The sequence below is a fragment of the Cynocephalus volans genome, chromosome 5, assembly GCF_027409185.1.
Source record: "Cynocephalus volans isolate mCynVol1 chromosome 5, mCynVol1.pri, whole genome shotgun sequence".
NCBI classification, from domain to species: domain Eukaryota; kingdom Metazoa; phylum Chordata; class Mammalia; order Dermoptera; family Cynocephalidae; genus Cynocephalus; species Cynocephalus volans.
The window spans coordinates 40,676,474-40,698,297 of NC_084464.1; the positions used below are offsets into that span (position 1 = coordinate 40,676,474).

Here is a 21,824-nt window from a genome sequence, read left to right on the forward strand (position 1 = left end):
AAAATATGTGTTTAAACCTGCGCTGTCCAATATGGTGTAGCCATTAGCCACATTTGCCACTGAACGCTTCAAAGTGCCTCGTCTAAATTGAGATGTGCTGTAAGTGTAAAATACATACTAGATTTCAAAGGCTTAATATGATTTTTAAAATTTAAAATATCTCACTAATAATTTGAAGATTGATTGCTTGTTGAAATAATATTTCAGGTATACAAGGTGATTTACATATATTGTTAAACTTAATATCACTGTTTATTTTTTAATGTGACTACTAGAACATGTAAAATTACAAAAGTGATTCTAATTTATGACTGATACTATATTTCTATTGGACAGAACTGTCTGAAGAAGACATTTATCTATTTAGGTATTGCTCTGGGAGAATCCCAGAGCAGAGGGCATGGAGCATAATCTGTCAGAAATTAAGTTTCATGCCATGAGTGAATTTGACAGAATGCATGATCTCCTTTGATCTTTACAGCATCCCTTTTACATAGTCGTCATTGGTTTCATTTTTTAGATATTAAATGGGAGAATAATTATGTTTGGGAATTACTCTAGACATCCCATCTCAACAGAATGTAAAGAAATATTTGCTGTGAGGTAATAAAACACTCAATGATACTGTTTATCTAATCAAATATTTCTTAATGAAATAAAACACAAGCTTCTGAGTTGAGGAAGGGTAGGGGACCTAATGGATAAATTGTCTGATTCCCAGTCACTATACAGTCAATGTCCCTCCCCTGATGTTGCTTCTCATTTTGAACCAATTTTCTTTTTGTAACTTGATGCAGTTTTGATTTTATGGCTTTATAGATTATTGTCTTCTCACACAGTGTCCAGGAGTTGTCAGAGGAAAATAAACACTGTGAAACTGAAAGAGTGATTTGAAAGAAGAAAGAAAAGTTCAAAATGACCTCCCCTCCCTCCACCAAAATGACCTGTTATTTCCAAAACAATTTCAAGAGAGAAGTTACCATTAAAGGGGGAAAATAGGGTATAAGTACCTGAGTCTGATGACTTTACTGTCCATTTGCTTTCAGCTTTTAGTCTTCTAGGTTCCCTCATAAATGTTTGACAGGGTAATTCATATAGGAATGCTTACTTTTGTTTTTTCCTGGATACTAACACAGAAACAACTTAAGATTTGAAAATTCTAGACAGGGGTGCAAGGCTGAAGAAATGTTTGCCAACAAGAAAACTCGGGATGTTTTTGTAATTGTTTAAAAGCTCAATGATATTCAAGAATTTTTCCTGCTCCATCAGTTTAACAATGGAGTTTACTCAATACACAAACTCATATTTTTCTGATCACAAAATTTTCCTTGCATATATCATACCCACACAGTAGTTCTTTTTCTACAGATTTTTCCCCTTCACTTTTCTTGTGATTAAAAATATCCCCCACCCCAACACACACACATCCCTAACATGAAAGCAGAAATAAATGGTAAGTGTAATAGCATACAGCATATTGGAATTTATTAGGTTTTAAAACTAATAATTTACTAGGATTTAAAACTTCAAGTAAAATGTGCACAACATCAGTTAACACTTGATGAAAGACCTCAGCGGAATATGCAACCAAAGGAGAGAGTGATATATAGTCTGTGTACACTACCTTGATTGGATTTACAAATAATATAAAAATTGTAGTTATATATACATTTGGGGGATTTAAGTGAAAGTGCTGCATGAGGGGGTGATAATTTTCCAAAATAATGCTGCCGAAGCCCGGGATCGAACCAGGGACCTTTAGATCTTCAGTCTAACGCTCTCCCAACTGAGCTATTTCGGCTTCCTGAAATAGGTCCTTTTAGCCATTCTTTCAAGATATTAAAACTTTCATTTGTATGGCTAGTGCATTCTTCAATGTCTAATCTTATTCTGCTCAATATACCCACCACTCATTCACCCTGCAAAATGTGGGCTCCGCTGCAATCTATGCCTGAAAATAAGATTCGGTTTTGGAGACGGTGGATGGTTTGGTATACGAGGGGGGCGCAAGGGGGCGGCATAAGTAAAAACAGTAAGAAACTTGATTCTGATCGTCTCCGGCTGTTCCACGACCCAAACACTGCTCAGAAAACTCGGAGAATTCAAAATGAAATTATCTAGCCTCTCCCTTTTCTCTTCGTTCGGTTCTTCTTTTTCTGTCGTGCTCTTGGATGACACAGCAAAAAAGGACAGGATTATGTGGCACGTTAAGCGGCCGCCGGCTTCCAGCGTCCGACTGAGGAAATTCGGAGCGAACCAATTCTTTTTCGCTCTTCCCTTCCTTTTACCTGCCTTCCTCGTGCCGACACATCCACCCTGGGCGATGGGCAGACCCGGGGAATGGAAATAGAATGTATACTGTGCTTATTTCCATGTAACCCCGTAAAACTTGTTTTTAAAAGAAGAAAAAAATACAGGATGGTTGGCGATTGTGAAAAGCAGATGAGTGTGTGTGGTTTCGAACCCTCTTGCAAGGGAAGGACACAACTACCACTGAGACACAGCTCTCTCACGACAGAAACGTCATGAACGTCCTCCTTGAAATATGAGTCGTATGTCTGAGGGTCTTCGAAGATACGAGAGTTGGCCGGATAGTAAACCCACTGTCTCAAATCCCACTATTTCTTTCACCTCTAAACTATATCCTCTTAAGCTGCTTCACTAGGGAATACGTAAAAGAATCGAAGACCGAGTAACACCCCTTCTGCTTCTATAACATTTTACCCTGTTAGTCTGTCCCAAAGTTCCCTCCCTAGCAAACTACTTGGGGGCATTTTTTCCACAACCGCTAAGAAAGATCTTGGGAACCTTTGCTGGGATCTCCAACCTCTTTCTCTTTCCATCGTTTCCCTTCCTTTTGCTTAGAAAGTTTTTCAAGAACCTCCCTCGTTAACAAGAGATGACAAGCCACAGTCTGGGAGAAGATACATCAATACCTTATATTTTACACAGGATGCTTATCTGGAATATGTAAAGAACTCCTGCAAAACACTAACAAAAGGACGAAAAACTCCACAAGAAAGAGCACATTAGCATGCATTCCACAAAACAGGGTACCCAATATGGCTATTAAGCAATATAAAAGGTGCTCAACATCATTTGCTATTAGGAAAATGCAAATTAAAAACAAAACAAAATACTACTCTTCACTAGAATCACTTAACCTAAAAGAGCTGACAATATGAAGTGTTGCTGAATATGTGGAGCATCTGGAACACTCATGTTGCCAAGGAGACTATAAACTGACACATTTACACTGGGAAGCTATTTGAAAATATAGACTAAAATTAAATATACATATAGCCTATGACTCTAAAACTTCACAGCTACATTTATACTCAAGAGAAATGCATGAGTGTTTCCCTTGAAAGATATGTACAGGAATGTTTATAGCAGCATTAGACATGTCGGCAAAAAACTAGCAGCCCTCCAAATGTACATCAACAGTAAAATGAATTAATAAATTGTGATGTACAGTATTCATACATTAGATTGCTCCAGAACAATGGAAAAGTACTGCTGCTACTAGCAACCATATAAATGTATCTAATTTTTTAAATAGTTGAGTGAAAGAACCCATACTCAAATACGTACATATCTTCTCCGGTGTGATATGTCCCCTCCAAAATTCAGGTGCTGCCAATGCCAATGTGGGGCCTTTAAGAGGTGATTAAGACATAAGGTCTCCTTCCTCATGAATGAGATTAGGTGCCCTTATAAAAGGGCTCAACATAGGTCACTTTTTTTTTCTTTGCCCTTTGGCCTCCCACCATGTGAGGATGTGGCAAGAAGGCCCTCACCAGAAACCACATACCAGTCCCTCGATCCCGGACTTCCCAGACTTCAAGACTGTGAGAAAATAAATTTCTGTGTTTTACAAATTACACAGTCTCAGGTATTTTGTTATAGCAGCATTAATGGACAAAAACAATATTGTATGATTCCATTTATATTATTTAAAATATAAGAAAAAACAATCTATGGTGAGAGAGGTCAGAGAGTGGGATTGATTGAGGTGAGGCACAAGGGAGGTGTGGGGAGCTGAAACATTTTGTATCTTGCTCTGAGTGTTGGTTACATATAATAACCCATAAGCTGAATATCAGGTTTTATGGATTTTACTTTATGTAAATGAAGCTTCTATTTAAATAAGAAGAAAAGATAGAAGGCTCTACTTGGTACCTCCTGGCCTCCAGGACATGCTATTTCTTCATCAGTGTTTTTAAATTGTGGTCTGCAGACTGATGCCTGTCTAGAAACTGCTTTTTGTCCATCTGTGAGCATTAGAAATTCTTATATCAATTTGAAAGTGCCAGGACACTGGATTCCTCTTATTAAATAATATAAATCAATTTCAAGGGTTTTCAGAATTTCAGAAACAATCCTCTCTAATGAGAAAATCTCTGCGGCAGAGGATGACATGCAAAACGAATTTTGATAAAAACTCTCCATATGTCTGGACACTTTTCAAGCCCAGTCTCCAATTTGCAGAGAGTCGAGGCTTTCTGCTTTTAGCCAAAATTTGATATGAGAGTCAATTGGATATTTTCCAGATGATTTCCTCCAAAAATATTTTAGATTCTCATACAATTTTTTTCTCACCCTTTCGGAGGTCCCAGCCGTCTCAGAGAAAGGAAACAACATTCATCTACTCTTGGTTTATTCCCAGCCACTCATTTCTCCCCAACAGGGCCCAACCTCAACCTATGCTGCTGAAAATACTGAGTTGAGCATATAGGGAAGAAAAAAACAAATCAGAAAGGGATGTGGAAATGAAAATAGCAGCTACACGTGAATCTCAGTGCAGAGCTTAAAATGGGTGTAAAAAGGAATGCGCTGAACTACTGTGGAAACTTCATTTAGGGGTCAACGGGAGGGAAGATGATGCGGGACAGGAACGTCAGCTGGCCCGAAGAGAGGAGAGGCGGTGTGGGATGAAGTGGAGGAAGAGAACGAGGAAAAGGAGGGAGAGAGAAAGACGGCAAGCATTCTCGAGATCATTAGGATTTGGATGAGCAGGGCGGTAGGGTGAGTCTAAGAGCTGCATCTCTCCGTCACTTCCTCCAGATATGAGGGACGAGAGAATCCCTTTTGTCGCTGTGGAGGCAGGCTTGTCCCAGAGAGGATCTGGCTCGACTTGCCCAGGATGTCAGGGCTTCGAAAGCAGCACCTCGCTGCTCTTTCCGTTGCAGGCTGAGCACTTTGGGAGACGCACGTAAGGTTGCACTTTCGTTTGCGGTTCAGGAATAGCCGATATTGGTAGCTTCTGTGGGAGCTGCAGGGATTCCCCGATTTCTTGCGTGCCTGTGTTGAGAGTAGAAGCGGATTTGCGGACAGCTTTGAGAATGAGCACGGTGGAGACGTGGGAAACGTCTAATTGGATTAGGTTTTGCTTCAAATGCAAAAGATGATAAAATTCCCGTTTGTTGCCTCTATATATTTCTAAACTCTTAGCAGCTTGTTGAAACCCAATTTTCTCCCGAAGAAATTCTTCGTGGCGTTTGCAACCAGCTCCTCACTTTTCGCTCAAAAGCAGTCAGAAAGGTAGGACTGTGGCTGCGCAAAGGCAGAGTCGCCGTGCAACCGGTATTAACGACATGTGCGGCCACTTTTTCCTGAGTCCTAGTCCAGGTGCAGAGGCAATGTAGTTGAAGCCCACACAAGTCAGGCCGCTTGACCTCAAAATTGACTTTACCGGTGGCTTGTGGACATATGGTAGACGGTGGACGGATACAGCTTTTGGAGAGTGAGAAAAAGAGAGAATACACTATAGAAGACCCCAGATTGCTTGACTTCTACAGATGAAGAAAAAGGCTATTCTGCTTTCTTAATGTTCAGCACCTTGATTTTCCCCCTTTGTTGGCATGAAATAGGGCTAAGGTTAAGAGTAGATTTTTTTTTTTTTCTAACACAATGGTCTTAAGATGCTTGCAGAGTTGATACTTGTGTGAATTTTTGCTTAGCGCTGTGATACCAGAATCTGAAACTGCGAGGAGCTCCGATCTAGAGATACCAGTTGTTCAGCAGTTTAGAAGGAGAGTAAGTAGAGTGAGGTGAAAAGGATCCATTGAGATCGGGGAAATAAAAGTTCACTGTATTTAGGAAAACAAAGAAATGAGCATTCCCCTAGGCTGATCTTGGACCGCGGAGTTCAGAGAACACCATTTCCGACCGGAAACTTCTTAGAAGACCCTAACAAGTGATATTTCCCTGTACTAAATTTCAGCTGAGGTTGCTGCTATCTTTTCCTCATTTGTCATATGCTTGTAGTTAAATGGAGTTTATGTTAAGAGTCTGAGAATCTTCCACAGCAAAATGACAACCCCACCACCACATCACGACGTCAATCACTGTCAGTGAAATCGAATGCAATCTTTCAGTGGAGGCTTCCAGGGCTTCAGCAACCTGGATCAGAAAGAAGCTAGAACAACAGTAAGAAGCACAGAAGGACTTGAGCCTTTAACCTTCTGATCCGGGATCAGATACCTCGTCCATTAGGTTACACAGTTCCATGGTTTCTGATATTTTAAATTCCATACAACTAGAAATCGGCTGGGTGACAGGGAAAACTACTTGCTTCCATAGGCTGACTATTGACGGCAGCCAACGTGCTAGTGATTTCTGGGAGTGCTTGGAGAGAATAGGCGGGTAATAGAATTAACAGATATCTTCGAGTGAACGAATGAACACGAATTACCTCCGTTTGCCCCACAGCTGTTAAGAAATGGAGGCCAACTTGACAAGGAAGGATATTTTGACAGCGAGGGAGGATTCTACCATAGGATTTTTAGAGAGCCTTTGCAAGTGTGGTGAATTATAGATAAATAATGGACGGAGGTCATGGGGATTGAACCCAAAACCTTGTATATGCTAAGCATGCCCCCTACCACTGAGCTATGCCCCCTTGTTTCCCCTCTTTTCCAGGAAACTTTTTGACTGGTGACAGCCATTGTCTGAGTCTGAGGACTACGTTATCAAGACAAAGTCGTCTTATGTTTTCAATTCCGCTGTTTCTAAACTCCCTACACTATGCTCTCTCATGCACGTCCGCTGTTTCTAAACTCCCTACACTATGCTCTCTCATGCACGACTGCACTAGGAGAAAGGTACCTTTAATGGTAGAGAAAAAGACACTTCCCGATTTGTGGTCAGCCCGTGATCAACCTGCGCCAATGTCTACTCCCCTGTATTTTTTTGACTTTTGGAAATATGTTAATGTTTCACAAAGTAAAAAAAGGAAACTAACTCAAGGGCGTATGAAAACCCAAAATTGAATCAAATAGATCAATTTCTATTAGATCAGTTCTATTAGTTTTTTTTTTTTTTCTTAGATCAGTTCTTTCAACATAACCACATTGAGGAGAAAAAGAAAGAATTGATCTAAGAAAATGTTTTACATAGTACTTTGTTCTAATTGTAAAGACAAAAAGAACAGCAAACAAATCTTAAATTCTATGTATCAGGGTTATTTTTTGTAGTGCTAAAGGTGTAGCAATTCTGATATTTTGTGTGAATTTTAGGATTGGAAAAATGAGCATGTATATATGAGTTTAATATCAAAAGAGTAATACTCATATGTTAAATACTCATATATAAAATTAAGAAAATGAGTACTATGTGTGTGAATGCATGTGTATTGTTGGAACCAGGGCTCTCACTGTGGAGAAGGAAGGTGAGGAACAGTTCTGTTGATGCTGCATGGGAATTAGAGGCAACACTAAGAAATTATATATATGTAATTGTAAATTTCCCCCCAGATGTGTCTGCTAACAGACCTAGAAGAAATGATACGTCAGAAGCAATGAGCAAAGCCAGCTCTATATCTTGATTTTTAAATACCATTCCCCACTAAAAGGAAGGAGAGCTACTTATAGAAAGAAGCTACTAGTGTCAGCTACACTTACTCCAGGACTGGGCCAGGGAAAGTACAAGATGAACCTAAGATATCTTGCTGTATCAGAATGTAAGTGCTCAGAAAATGGGGATGATTCAAAAGGACACAGGAGCCAGCTTTAAGAGAATCTCACTGGCCAATTCTGGAACATGTTGAGCATCAGTGGTGACAATAAATAAATAAATACTTAAGTAAATAAATATGGAAGACGGTAAAGCTTTCCTTATAGTGGTATGCCAACTAATAAAGGTAGAAGTAGGGGTAAAATTAGAAATCCCCATTTGGTCACCATCAGAACGATGACAGATGAAGGCAAAATTTATAAGTAAATGCTAAAGAGGTATGGGTAAAATTTTGATGAAGATCAGGATATTTATACATTCTTAGAGTATTTCCCTATAGATCACTTATTAATTGCAAAGGAGAAAATGATAATTTTACAGGGAAGAAACTTAGTAGTTACAACCTTAACCAAGTAACATCACTAATAATGGGGAAAACTGAAATCACAAAAGCCTCCTGGTGTGATAGAAGGAAACAGCATCATTTCTGTGATATTCGTCCCACATTTCCATAACTCGAATCTATTTTCATGACTAACACAAATTGAAAAACATTTTACAAAACCATTGGCATGTGCTCATTAAAAGCATGTCAATGTCATGAAAGACAAGAAGCTTGAGAAACTGTTCCAAATTAAAGCAGACAAAAGAGACAAAACAACTAAATTCATATGTAATCTTGGCGTGGGTCCTAGTCTGTGAAAGAAATTTCTATAAAAATTTTATTGGTACAATTAGTTAAATTTTAATATGGGCTGCATATTAAATAATACTATTTTATCAGTGTTAAATTTACTGAGTTTGGTAATTGTGCTGTGATAAGGAAATGTCCTTGCTCTTCAAAAATACACACTAATGTGTTTAGGATAAGAAGATATAATGTCTGTAAATTATTATTCAATTATTTAGAAGAAGAAGAATCTTTGACATAGACACACATATATATATTCCACTATTATTACTCATTGGTTATTGAGGGAGAGGCAACATGGTATTGGGAAATGATTCCAGGAGTTGAAAAATATGTGCTTCTCATTTAAAATGTTGCTAAGTAGAGACAAAGATACAAATTTCCCAATTTATATTAGAATTTAGCAGCCAGCAACAGAAAAACAGTTAGCAGGTGTCTTATTCCATTTCCCTTTCGCACTCCTTGCTTGTGAGTTAATCAATTAAAGACACCTGAGAGAGACTGAATTTTTTTCTCAGAGCTGCGAGGTGATGAGGGCCTGCCCTGGTAGGGAAAGAAATAATGAAGTTGGCAGATAGAACCCCTTCCCTCTTTAGTATTCATCAGGAAAGATGGGCACAGGTAATGATGGGTTTGAAACTATTACAGCCCTGGAAATCCTTTAATAAGGTGATCAGTGGACCAGAAATTCTGAGCAGTGCCAGGAAAATACAAAGTAGAAGTGATTGGATAGACAGGAAACAGCAGAAGAAATGCCTGTTCTTTCACTACAGTGAAGATGTCTTAGACATCTGTGAACTATTTGTCTTCTTTTTTGACAGCTAATAATTTCTATTTTGACACATATTCCAAAAAAATTTTTTTGCCACTTTACTATAGTAATATGTATGATATTAACTGACATTTCTAGGCACAATTTTATTTAGAGATTTTAAATGAAGGAAACATTGGATGAGTGAAAAAATAAAAAGAAGTTGGATACTATGAAACAATTTGACAAATGTAAGCTATCTAATTCACTTAAAGAAGTTTTGTTTGTTTGCTTTTAATCTTCATGTTTGGCAGGACACTAGCTCCTTAACAGCCACTGTGTGGCAGCATCTGCCCACTTGTTTACCTTCTGTTCACCATCCTTTCTGACTTATTGTTGGACCAAACTTTTGGTAATGGAGAGAGAAGAGTAGAGAAATCAGTGGGAGGACCTTCAATCCCTCCTAAGAACTTACGGTAAACAAATAAAACTAAAGCAGTTTTTCCTCAGGCGGCTTCTTCTTCTTCTTCTTCTTCTTCTTCTTCTTCTTCTTCTTCTTCTTCTTCTTCTTCTTCTTCTTCTTCTTCTTCTTTTTTTTTTTTTCCCCTTTTTTTCTTTTTCTGTTTTTCCTGCTCTCAATAGTAGTGGAAAATAGAAGCCAAAATGATGAACTGTTATTACAGTGACACACAGTTGTTTTGAGTTTAGGGGGTTCTATGTGTGGAATATACTAAAAAGCATATGTACTGCAAAGGGCCTCGTTTTCCAAAGCCTTGCAGTTTCAAATACTAACCTTGCTGAGGACTGGAAATTTCCCTCAGGCTCTAAGTCTCTGTTACAAGATAAGGATTGTGACACAGCAGGTTGCTGGCTCAAAGACAGACTAGTTACTGATTGTTATGTAAAGATACTAAGAAATTGCTGTAGGAAGGAATGTTTGCTAAGAACAAACTGTTGTTGATAAGATCACTTAATTGTCTACTGGAATGTCATCTGGCTTGTTTCACTGAAAGTTACCAGCCTATACTGTTAAATTATAACCCCACCTATGTCTCTTCCTGTAACTTCCTGGTCTGGAAAATAAATGCAGGAAGAGAACCCCAATTCAGTGTTAATTTCCCAAATGGAAGGGTTGGCTCTCACTTGAGCATTCCTGGGGAGATTAACCACTTCGGGGCCTCTCACTGCTCGGAAGAGATGGGCTTTGAGTAATCCTTTGCATCTCGGTCACCCAGGGTAAGTGGGGTGACAAATCTGTGGGGGGCGAAGCAACGCAAAGCAACACTATGTATAGTAGACTGAATAATGGCTCACTAAGATATCAAGCCCCAATCCCTGGAATCTGTAAATGTTACCTTATATAGAAAAATTGTCTTTGCAAATGTGAGTACATTAAGGATCTTGAGATGGGGAGATTACACTGTATTATAAGTGGGCCCAGTACAACAGAAAGGCAGAGGGAGATTTCACACACAGAGAAGGCAATATGACCAGAGGCAGAGACCAGCGTGATGCAGCCACAAGTCAAGGAATGCGGGTAGCCCCCAGAAGCTGAAAGAGGTGACGAATTCTCCTCTAGAGCCTTCAGAGGGAGGACAGCCCAGCCGAAACCTTGATTTCGTCCTAGTGATACTCATTTCAAAATACTGGGCCGACCCCCGTGGCGCACTCGGGAGAGTGCGGTGCTGGGAGCACAGCAGCACTCCCGCGGCAGGTTCGGATCCTATATAGGGATGGCCGGTGCGCTCACTGGCTGAGCGCGGTGCTGCTGGTCACATAAAAAAAAAAAAAAAAAAAAAAAAAGGTATACAAAATACTGACCTCCAGAATGTGAAATAATACATTTCTGTTGTTTTAAGCCACCTCATTAGTGGTAATTTGATACACCTTTGCTGATAGGAAACTAACCAACTACATAAGCTACTTCTACTCTGCCAGCCACCTTGATTGGTTGTGAGGCTCATAAAGTCTCAATAGTGTAGTATTAAAATGAACGTCTTGGATCATGTGTTTACTGATGCAGGCAATGAAAAAAGAAAAAGAAAACAGAAGAGTTAAAACATGCATTCCTTTAAGGAGTGGTGCTAAGGACTGAGAAATCAACAGGAATCAAACCTAAGACCTTGTATATGTGAGATATGCACTCTACCACTAAGCTACACCTGGCCCTATGCCCATATTTGTTACAGCAGTGTTGGCTGTAGAAGCAGGATTTGTGACTGCTTTAAGAGGAACCCCAGAGAGCTGTGGGGTATGTTGATTCTTTAGCAATTAAAACTTGAAACGGATCACAAAATACTGGAAACTTGTGACAAAAAATTGACCATCTTTTCCAGGATAAAACATGTTTTGCTATTTGCTGTTTGCTTCACAGGACTGTTAAGAGCAAAACCTTGATGGGAAAACCCTAGGTGAGAATAAAAACCACATGCAATTTGTTATTCATTACCAAGGGTATCTTCATTTTAATACAGCATGAGGGAAGCGAAGGAAGTTCATGAAATAGTCCAGAATAATGCTCAAGGCATGAACTAAATAGATTCAGAGATGGACAAAAGTGTGGAATTTTGAAAGCAAGTTAATATGTAGCTAGACACAGGATTGAGAGACCTATTGGATTTATTGAGCAAACTAAAAAGTTGGGGAGACATAAAAGAGAGTGTGGTCATGCAAAAATAAATAAATAAATAACAAGAGGAAGAGTAGAAAAGAGAGGTTGTTGTTCTTTGGAGGAATGGAAGAGAGATCAGAAGGAGAAGATAACTTTGGTTTTGGACACGTTGAACTAGCATATTTTTCTGTAGGATCCTGGCATTTGATGTAGCTCTGTGAACTCAGCCCAGTGCTCTGACCTGAATACTTGAAGGTGGGAGTGATTAGAGGTCATCTATATAGAGTGAGTAGATGAGAACTGAAAGTGTCCTTTGGGATTTGGAGATCAGGAACTTGTTTATTGACAGTTTGCAAAAAGCAAAAAAATGAACTTCTTCCTAGATTTACCATGAACTCTGGAATTCATACTAGTTATCACTAGTATGAATATATCACTAGTATTTTGAATATATTTATTTTTTCTCCTTGAAACTTCCATGGAAGACACAAAAATTGTCATTTCCTGATACCAGACTTCCAGTAGGTATTATCTCTTCCTTGTTTATCTTTCTTTCTCTGTGTGCTTTTGACTATATTAGTAAGTATGTTACTGAGCCTCTTTTGAAATTGGAAGCATCTTATTGGTTTGGCAGAATTTCTTTCTCAGTTGGCAGATGGGGCTAGTAGAATAAGTAAGAGGAAACAGAAATGGCAGATTCACTGAAAATGAGTGCTAGAGAAGTGTCACCCACAAAAAACTCTACAAGCTCTGGTGTGTGTGTGTGCGTGCGCATGTGTGTGTGTGAGAGAGAGAGTGCTGGGAAATTGAGAAGGAAATTATCTAGGCTGTTTGATGGTGTGAAAGTTTCATCAAGTGATTATCTAAATCAAACCTATAGAAACCTAGATACCAGGTTAATTACCAGAAGTTCCTCACAGAGATTTTGTTTTTCTGTTTGCCCCAAGGTTCACTGAACATCATGAGAACTGTTCTGGGACAACATTCAGACTCTGTCTATAGCACTATTGAAATGTCTATCCATGGGAAGTTGTAGGATGAGTTCCAAATATACAATTCTTCGGAAGACTAACAATTTGCCTCAGGAAACTGAACTCATTCACACCCAATTACTCTATTTAGAAAACCTGCAGACATATGAAGTACATTTCTAATGCATCTACGACCAGAAACAAGATTGTAACTGGGTGAGTGCCATTTTTTTAAAGTTGACAGATCAGAAGGGTGGAGCCAAGGTTTTCACGTAAGGAATTCTCATGGTATGCTCTGGAATTTAAAGTCACACTCAAGGGCTGGCCCGTGGCTCACTCGGGAGAGTGCGGTGCTGATAACACCAAGGCCACGGGTTCGGATCCTATGTAGGGATGGCGGGTTCACTCACTGGCTGAGCGTGGTGCTGACAACACCAAGCCAAGGGTTAAGATCCCCTTATTGGTCATCTTTAAAAAAAAAAAAGAGAGAGAGATAAATTCACACTTAAGATTTTCTTTGGTGTTTACATCTCAGTTTGTTGATGTGGTCGGGGAGGTTTGGTTATATTGCCCTACGTCTACTACCTTGATTGCATATGAAAGAACAGTTCCTGAACTAGACAGTAAAGGATTAAATAATATTTTTCTCCAATAAATATGTCTATAAAAAAATAAAGGACGACCTTTTGAGTCAGACTGGCTCAATAGACAACTGTGCAGCCAATGGTTCTGCCCAAATGCCACATCCCACACATTCACACAAGATCTCACTCCCAAATGGCCACATCCCCTTTCCTCTCAGAACTCTTTAATCTTTAATTCCTCCCTGAAGAAAACTAAACAAAAGATGATCTTGTTGAAGTATAGAACCCAACATAAAATGTAATTGAATTTCTAGTCTTCATCTACATTATATCTTAAAATGAGTCACTATTGTCCTGGGCCAAAATTAGACTCTGCTGGCTCTCAAAGAAATACTTCAGTCTGTCATATGTTATTTGTTTTTATTGCATAGAATTTTTTGAAATCTTCACCCTATACTTTCTATGGCTTTCTCATATTAAATGCTTGGCTTTTGCCTACGATCCATTTTTCCCTTAAATTACAGAGGTAGACTTTCTTAGAGACGTCTATTGTTAGAAGGGGAAAAATATTTCCAGTTTTGCCTCATCCCTAACATAACACAGAAAAACAATGGTAATAATTCATGGTGTTCTTTCTCATGTTTTGAATATATTTATTTTGCAAATTGATGAAATCCCATGGTCAGAGTCTGTGAACAATTTTCTCCTGATTCAGAGGGTGTAAGTGGCAACAGGCATTGTGGAACTGTACTTTTTAAACAAGAAAGGAGAGAGAAAATATGTCAACAGAACAGAAAGTGACCTATTTCCCCCGTCAGAGAAAGTCTGGCTCCTGAGTACTAGCTCTGAATCTTTCTTTGAAGAAGTAAATCCCAAAGCCAAAATATCTTAATCTGAGAAATAATGCCCTTTGAAACTTATTTTCTCCTTGGAAAATTCCCTAATCACTTCACAGGGAAAGAGATAGTCTGACATTATCTGTAGTGGGAACCAGGGATTTCCTAATTCTTGCCACGCATACTTCAGTCCACACTTTTAATGCTTGCTAAGGATTTTGGAGTTTTCAAATCTATCACAGGGTTTAGAACATGGGGGTGTTGATACAAAAGTTCCTGCAGATTTTGTGATAGCTGGTGAAGAGGAAGCAGCTCTCAGTACTAGAATGTTTAGGAGATCTTATCCTGTTTAAAATGGGGCAGAGCACAGACAAAGATACAAACTTCCCAGTTCACATTAGAAATTAGCATAGTCTTTATTGCAAAGCTTGCAAATTTTTTATTAAAAAGAATATAAAAACTTTACATTATATCCAATCATGTATAGTGATTCAAAATATATTGATAAATACCATATTACCATGGAGGGGAGGAAGAGGATCAATGATTAGAACACAAAATTGGTTCAGCAATGGAAATACATTTTTGCAATTATTTTTTCTATATTAAAATAGGAAGTTGAAAAAATGCATCCATATATTTATAATATGTCACTTCTTAATCTACGTCGTAACACTCAAACTAAAACTTGAATGTGCAAAGGAATCACTTGGGGATCCTGTTAAAATGCTGGTTCTAGTTCAGTGGGTCTTGGGTGAAGCTGAGAGTCTGCAGTTCAAACAAGTCCTCAGATGGCAACAGCTCTTGTGGTCCAAAGGATAACGCTGACCAAGGGTCTGGAAATTCCCTTCCGATAGAGGGCGCAGCTGTTTTAGGTAAAATTACTGTTTGTCATTTAGGAAACTCAAATTCTTCTCGGGTAAAAGTGAATCCAGAACAAAACTGAAAATCAATCCGTGAACTTCGAGATCTTCAGCCAAACGTTCTTCCCAATGGAGCTATTTAGGCAGCAGTGTGACGACAGTGCATTTTTTCATGAAAATACTCAGTTTTCCAGTTTGGAAGGCTCGGCGTTTCCTCATGCTCAGCCGGAGGCATGATCAAGGCCAACCACCGCACAGAATACAAAAGAAACGAAAGGAAAGCTTGTGTTTTTCTTTTGTTACATCTTTCTATCCTTATCTTTTCTTTCTTGCTTTTTAAATAATATTGCAAAATGGAACCAAAGGTGAATGGCTTGTCAATTTGGTGACGCGCTTGTTTCGGAAATGCGAGTCGCTGAGTCGGCTCTTTGTCTTCTTGCTCCATCTTTTCCTCCTCCTGTTTACTCAGCCCCCACCTTGAGTAGTGCCAAGCCCGAAGTGAAGAAAATGAGGCAAGCACTAATACTAATGAAAAATGGTTGTGAAATAGCTTTATTTTCTGTATGAGCTAGGAAAAAGAGAGGGGAAAAAACCAAAGCCGGCCATAAGGAAGTGGAGGTGCCGGGGATTGAACCCGGGGCCTCGTGCATGCTAAGCACGCGCTCTACCACTGAGCTACACCCCCTTGCTGTTATTGTGCCCTCGGGAATATATTCAACGGAGCACAATGATTTTGCTAGGTTTTAGCAGAGAGAGCGGCAGTCAGCCAGGGTCCATTCTACCTGGTTTCGCTGTTTCCAAAATCCTAATTCTAAGTCTTGTGTCCCGCTTAATCGGGAGACGAGTAAACTGCATTCTAGACCAAAGCCTCTGTCGGTGGTCCTGGAATTTTCTCGCTCCTGTTAGTCTGGAGTCACTTCCCTGCCGCCGCTGGAAGAGCCCGGGACGAAACATTTTCTCTCGTGTCTTCACATTCTCTCTCTCTTTCCCCGCTGCTTTAAGGGGCTGCCACAAAGTATAATGCGGGGATTACAAAACTGGGGACCAAACTACATCCGGGTGCAGAGAGAAGACAGGAGGACAAGCGCAGAGCGGTTCTTGTCGGTCGCAGCCACCGCTCTCTCGGACCCGGACCCGGGCGCCGGCCTTGCGGCCCGGGTGTGAAGCCCAGCGAGGCGCGGGCCGGGAACACGGGGCAGAGGAGGACACGACGGCTACGATCGCGCCTTTGGGCAGAATCCTCTCCCGGGACAGGAGAATTCGGAGAAGATGACGTAAGGGCGAGGGCTACGCTCACCCTACGAATGAACGGTTCGTGAAGCCCCCGCACAGCTGGTCAAGTTCCCAACCTCGTCGTCTGATGCTGCGCCTCTGCTAACACTGGCGGAATCGATTATATGGGCAGAAAGACGCGGTAAGGTGATGCGGCCAATAACAGGTTTCTCCAATCTTATTCTCCAATCGGAGATGAAAAGGGTGCCAATCATACTTGAATAAATTCTTTAAAACATCTTGCAAAGGGTCACATAAAAGAAAAATAAATTGGGATTGTCACAAAAATATGGACCCCAGAACTCCACCGGAAATGATCAGTGGTGTGGGGAGAGGGCCGTGAGGGTGCTGGGCCGGGCGTGCCTCTTTTCCCGCCTACATCCTGTTGTAGCACCTTGGAACATCCGTGAAAATGGATCACATCTTAAGCTACTAAAAAAGTCTCGATAAATTCCAAAGAATAGAAATAATACAAGCAGCATTCTCTGTCTGTCATGCACTAAAACTAGAAATTAAAAACAATAAAAAATAAACGTCCCTTTCACCTGAAAAATTTAAAACATGCTCTAAAGTAACCCTTGGGTCTGTAAGATCCGTGCACCATGCACAAACCCCACACGCTGGGATAGCTCACCTCACAAAGACCACGAGACAGAGTCCGATGCAATCAAGCAAGAGGAGTTTATTTCCAGCATGCTGGGGTCACTCAGCATTCAAGACATAAGCGACCCCGAATTTATAATACAAGCAGCTTTTATACAGTTTTTCTGAACAGATCTTGTGACAGGATGAGTTGTTGGTTATCTGTGGCGCCTTTAGGTTTACAGGTGGGCTTTAGCAGGCTGGCACCCCGATAGTGCATTTCTCAATCGTTTATCTTCCTCGGGGCCTGGCCAGGTGGCCTTTAGATAAGGAACCAGTCATTTCCTGGAACCAGGTGGGGGCTATTAAAGTTTAGTGTGCTCGGGCCTGACCCTTGTATGGCCCCTTAGAAGCTGCTTTGCTTAAGCATTTGTTACAAGACTGCGTACGTTAAGGTTATATTTTTCTGCAATTCTACTACAATTTTCTATGCCCCCCTACAGGTCAAAAGGGAAATACAAATTTTAATTGCATGATTACTTAAAAAAGACAAGAATGTAAACGTAACATATCAGAATCTGAGAAAAAAATTAAAGCGTTTATCAGAAGAAAAATTATTCCCTTAAATATTTATATTAATGAATGACAATAAAAAATAATGTAAACAAATCAAACACTCAATTCAAGACCATAGAGAATGAACAAAATAAAATAAAAGAATGTGGAAGGAAAGATTAATAAAGACAAACTTAGAAATGAATTAGAAAAAAGGAGAACTAGTAAATCAACAAAAAAGATGGACAATTGAAAAGTCAACAAAATAGACAAACCTCTAGCCAACCTAGTCAAGAAAAGAGAAAATAAGCACAAATACACAAAATGAGAACTGGAGGAAATTACCATCAAAACAGAAGAACTTTTTAAAAAGTAAGAGAACATAACTCAGCAAATGATTGAAAAACAGATAAAGTAGATTTTGTAGATAAATATAACATACCCAAAATAACTCTTGTAGGGACAGAAAGTCTCAACAGACCAATTACTTTAGAAAAGTAGTTGAATAGGCACACACACACACAAAAGTCAACAAGCTCAAATGCTTTTTACAAGGAAATTCTACCCAATTCTCAGAAAATCATGATGCTACTTAAATTATTTAAAGCATAGAAAAAGGAAACCTTCTAATCCATTTCATAAAGTTAGTATTGATAACACTGATAACAAATTTTTTCAGTTTACACCAAAAATGAAAACTGTAGGCCAATTTCTCATATGAAATATATTGTCAGGTTGGATCTCAGATCCTTCTGCCTTTTCCTGTGCAGGTTATGAGACGGGTAATTGAAAGAAGATTCTGGCAGCTTTGTGCAAGATAGACATATTTTATTCTTCAGATATGAGCTTCACAGACATGCTTTATTTTCAGACATGAGCTCTGCTCTACTCCACTGACCCTCTGTGCTCTGCCGACCAGCAGTTCAGAGCAGTTGCTTTTATACTCTCTGTACATAATAGTGGCCACAAGCCAAGTGCATAATGTAACTACAACAAACATGCTGAATCAGTAAATGGTGTGAGAAATAATCTAAGTGATTCATTTTCAGAAATAATTCAGGCCCAGCCCAAAAGCTGTCTGACTGGTCCAGCCCATTCCTCGGGGTTGCTGAATAGACAGTTCTCCTTGAGCTGATAATGAGTTAGCAGCCCTTAACTGTTTACTTCAAATGGATAAAGTTCTCCTTGATATGGTAATGAGTTAATAGCCCTTTATTGTTCTCTTCATTTTCTGATGTTTCTCCTTTCACAGGGTTTTGGGTGGGCCTTTTTCGTGGGCTTGTACTTAGCCCTCAAACAAAGAAATTTTCTACAAGGGGGTAGTAAATTGGGGTATTCTTAGACATCATCCAGGAAGATTGTGCACCCCAACCAATAAGGAGGCGGGGGCAGGGACTTGCACACTAGGAAATAAATTGTTTGCTACAGCCCTTTTCCCGTGTGCCTGCCCATCAGACACCCGAAACTTGCAAGGCCGTAATTAAAGTCTCACTTTGCTGTACCTCGTGTTTTCCTGTCCATCCTTTGGCCTTGGACAGGTGGGGGCATTTCTCCAGCACACATGCGCAATTACTCTTATAAAACTTGTTTCTGATGAATATGCTGAATCTTGCCCATTTGTAACATATGTGAGGTGAGTGAGCCTGACTAAGCTGTTCTTTATTTTACACTGGTTTTACTTTCCTTACATATATGAAATCAAATGCCAAATCCTAAATAAAATTAATAGTAAACAGAACACAATAACATGTTAAAAATAATAATACAGGTGTCCAAGTGGGGTTTATTTCAGGAATGCAAAGCTCACTCATTATTAGGAAAGACATTAATATAATCCATCATATTGATAAATGTAAGAATAATCATACATAATTATCTCCACAGATACAGAAAAGGCATTTGACAAATCCCAAAATATATGTAATATTGTAGTGAGTTGAATAGGTCTTCAAAAATTAATGTGTATGGGGCTGGCCTGTGGCTCACTCAGAAGAGTGTAGTGCTGATAACACCAAGGCCATGGGTTCGGATCCTATATGGGGATGGCCAGTTTGCTCACTGGCTGAGCGTGGTGCTCACAACACCAAGTCAAGGGTTAAGATCCCCTCACCGGTCATCTTTAAAAAAAAAAAAATTAATGTGTACCTATTAGGTCGTATGAGAACCCTTTTTCGGCCATGCCCCATCATGGCGCTGGCTACCCTTCTCTTCCACCTTTTTCCTTCCCGCTGGCACCACAATACCTTCCCGCCGGCGCGAATCGCGCACCAATCAGCGCAGGCTCCCTGCTCCTGGCCCCTTAGCAACATAATCCATTGAATCCCCAAATGCCCCTTGTCCCCTGTAAACCTATCAACTCTCTTCTAACCCTATAAAACAGATGTACTGGCTAAATAAAATCGGAACTTCTCTGGCGAGCTGCCTTGCGTTTGTGCCTCATCCTTTCAGTACCCATAACCTCAGAATATGATCTTATTTGTTTATTTATTATTTTTTTTTACCAGTTCTACATTTTTATTTCATCTGGTTCCTTTTTTGTTTTGTTTTGTTTTTATTGAGACATAATTGATTGTACATATATGTGGGGTACCACATTGAAGATCAACACCTGTGTGCAATATGTGATGCTCAAATCGGGATAATTAGTAAGAACATGATCTTATTGTAAGACTCTTTGTAGTTGAAGTTAATTAAAATGAGGTTGTACTAGATTAGGGTGAGTCGTAAAAAAGGCCATGTGATGATGGAGGAACAGATTGGAGTGATACAGCTACAAGCCAAGGATTGCTGGGAGCCACCAGAAACTAAGATGAGGCAAACAAAGATTCTTCTTTGAGACTTCACAAGAAGCATGACCATGTTGACACCTTGATTTTGTACTATCGGCCTCCAGAACTGTGAAATAAATTCCTGTTGTTCTGAGCCACCCAGTTTGTGGTTATATGTTACAACAGCCCTAAGAAATTAGTACAAATATAATAAAATCACTCAATAAAATATGAATTGATGGACACTCTTTAACATGATAAAATACATACTTAACACCAAAAACTAGCATTTTACTTCATTAGGAAGCACTAGGGACTTTTTGCTACTAATGGCAGGAGCAAAGTAAAGGTGCTCATTATTTCTACTGCTATTCACCATCAGATTGCAGACAGCGTTACCAACAGGCCAGGAGTGGCTTCCCTCTCACATTAAACAAATGACCTGAAAGTCCAAGTTGGTGCAAGGATTGGAAGGTTTATTCAGATTACTGGTACTCAACTAAATGTCTAACCAAGCAAACAAAGAGAAAAGAGGAGCAGTGGTGTCCAGTTTATTTTAGTCCCAATCGGTGGGGCCAATCTATTACACTGACAGTAATTGATAAAAGCAGTTCTCCCCACTGTTTTCAGCATAAAGAAGAAAAGTATCTAGATTTAAATCAGAGAAACAAAGCATAGCTAGGAGCCCTCCAGGGTGCACCTATACAGAACAGAAGAGAGCTTGGAAAATGAGAAACAAAGCATAGCCAGGAGCCCTCCTGGGTGCACCTATATAGTAGCGGATACAATCCAAACATACAGCAGAAGAGGGCTCAGAAAATCAGAGAAAGGTAAAGAGAATAAAGCATTGCCTTGTCAGAATTTAGGCCAGGGACTCCAGGAGAGATCTACCAGCAGCAGAGACATGGGAGCAAAATAGTCCCAGTGGCCACTTGCCTCTTGCAGCTAGAGTCTTCTCTGGTGCCCAGAGCTTTCCAATTTTTTGCCAGTGATTAAATTAGTCTCTTGTATTCCAAAGTCATAGAAATGAACGATGTACCCAACAGTAAAGCAAGCAATGTTTTATTAAAAGAGGAGATAGACTTATACATAAGGGTGGTAGCAACAGTAAAGCTAGCCCCCCAGGGGAGCTGTTCAGGGTCTTTTATAGGGAAACCAGTTAAGGGTTTCCTTATAGGCCAGCATCACTGGAGTTTCTGTTCTTCCAGGTTGCGTCATGGGTGCATGCTTAGTAGGTCCAAAATGGCAGTGGTGTTCATCATTATTACCCCAGGAGGGTCACTGTAGCAGTCACCTTGATGCTTTGTGCACAGGTGGGAATTCCTAAAGGGATCTTAAGGTTAATCTGTAACTTCTACAATTATGGTAATTGTAATCCCTTGGG

The 21,824-nt window shown here is 39.8% G+C and overlaps 2 non-coding genes across 2 annotated transcripts; both read right to left on the reverse strand.

Annotated features, from left to right (window-relative positions):
* Nucleotides 1-1,728: 1,728 nt before the first annotated feature.
* On the reverse strand, nt 1,729-1,801 carry TRNAF-GAA (transfer RNA phenylalanine (anticodon GAA)). Its single transcript has one exon. It is a non-coding gene; the product is annotated as a tRNA-Phe (tRNA).
* Nucleotides 1,802-15,876: 14,075 nt separating this feature from the next.
* Nucleotides 15,877-15,948, reverse strand: TRNAA-AGC (transfer RNA alanine (anticodon AGC)). The gene has a single exon. It is a non-coding gene; the product is annotated as a tRNA-Ala (tRNA).
* Nucleotides 15,949-21,824: the final 5,876 nt, after the last annotated feature.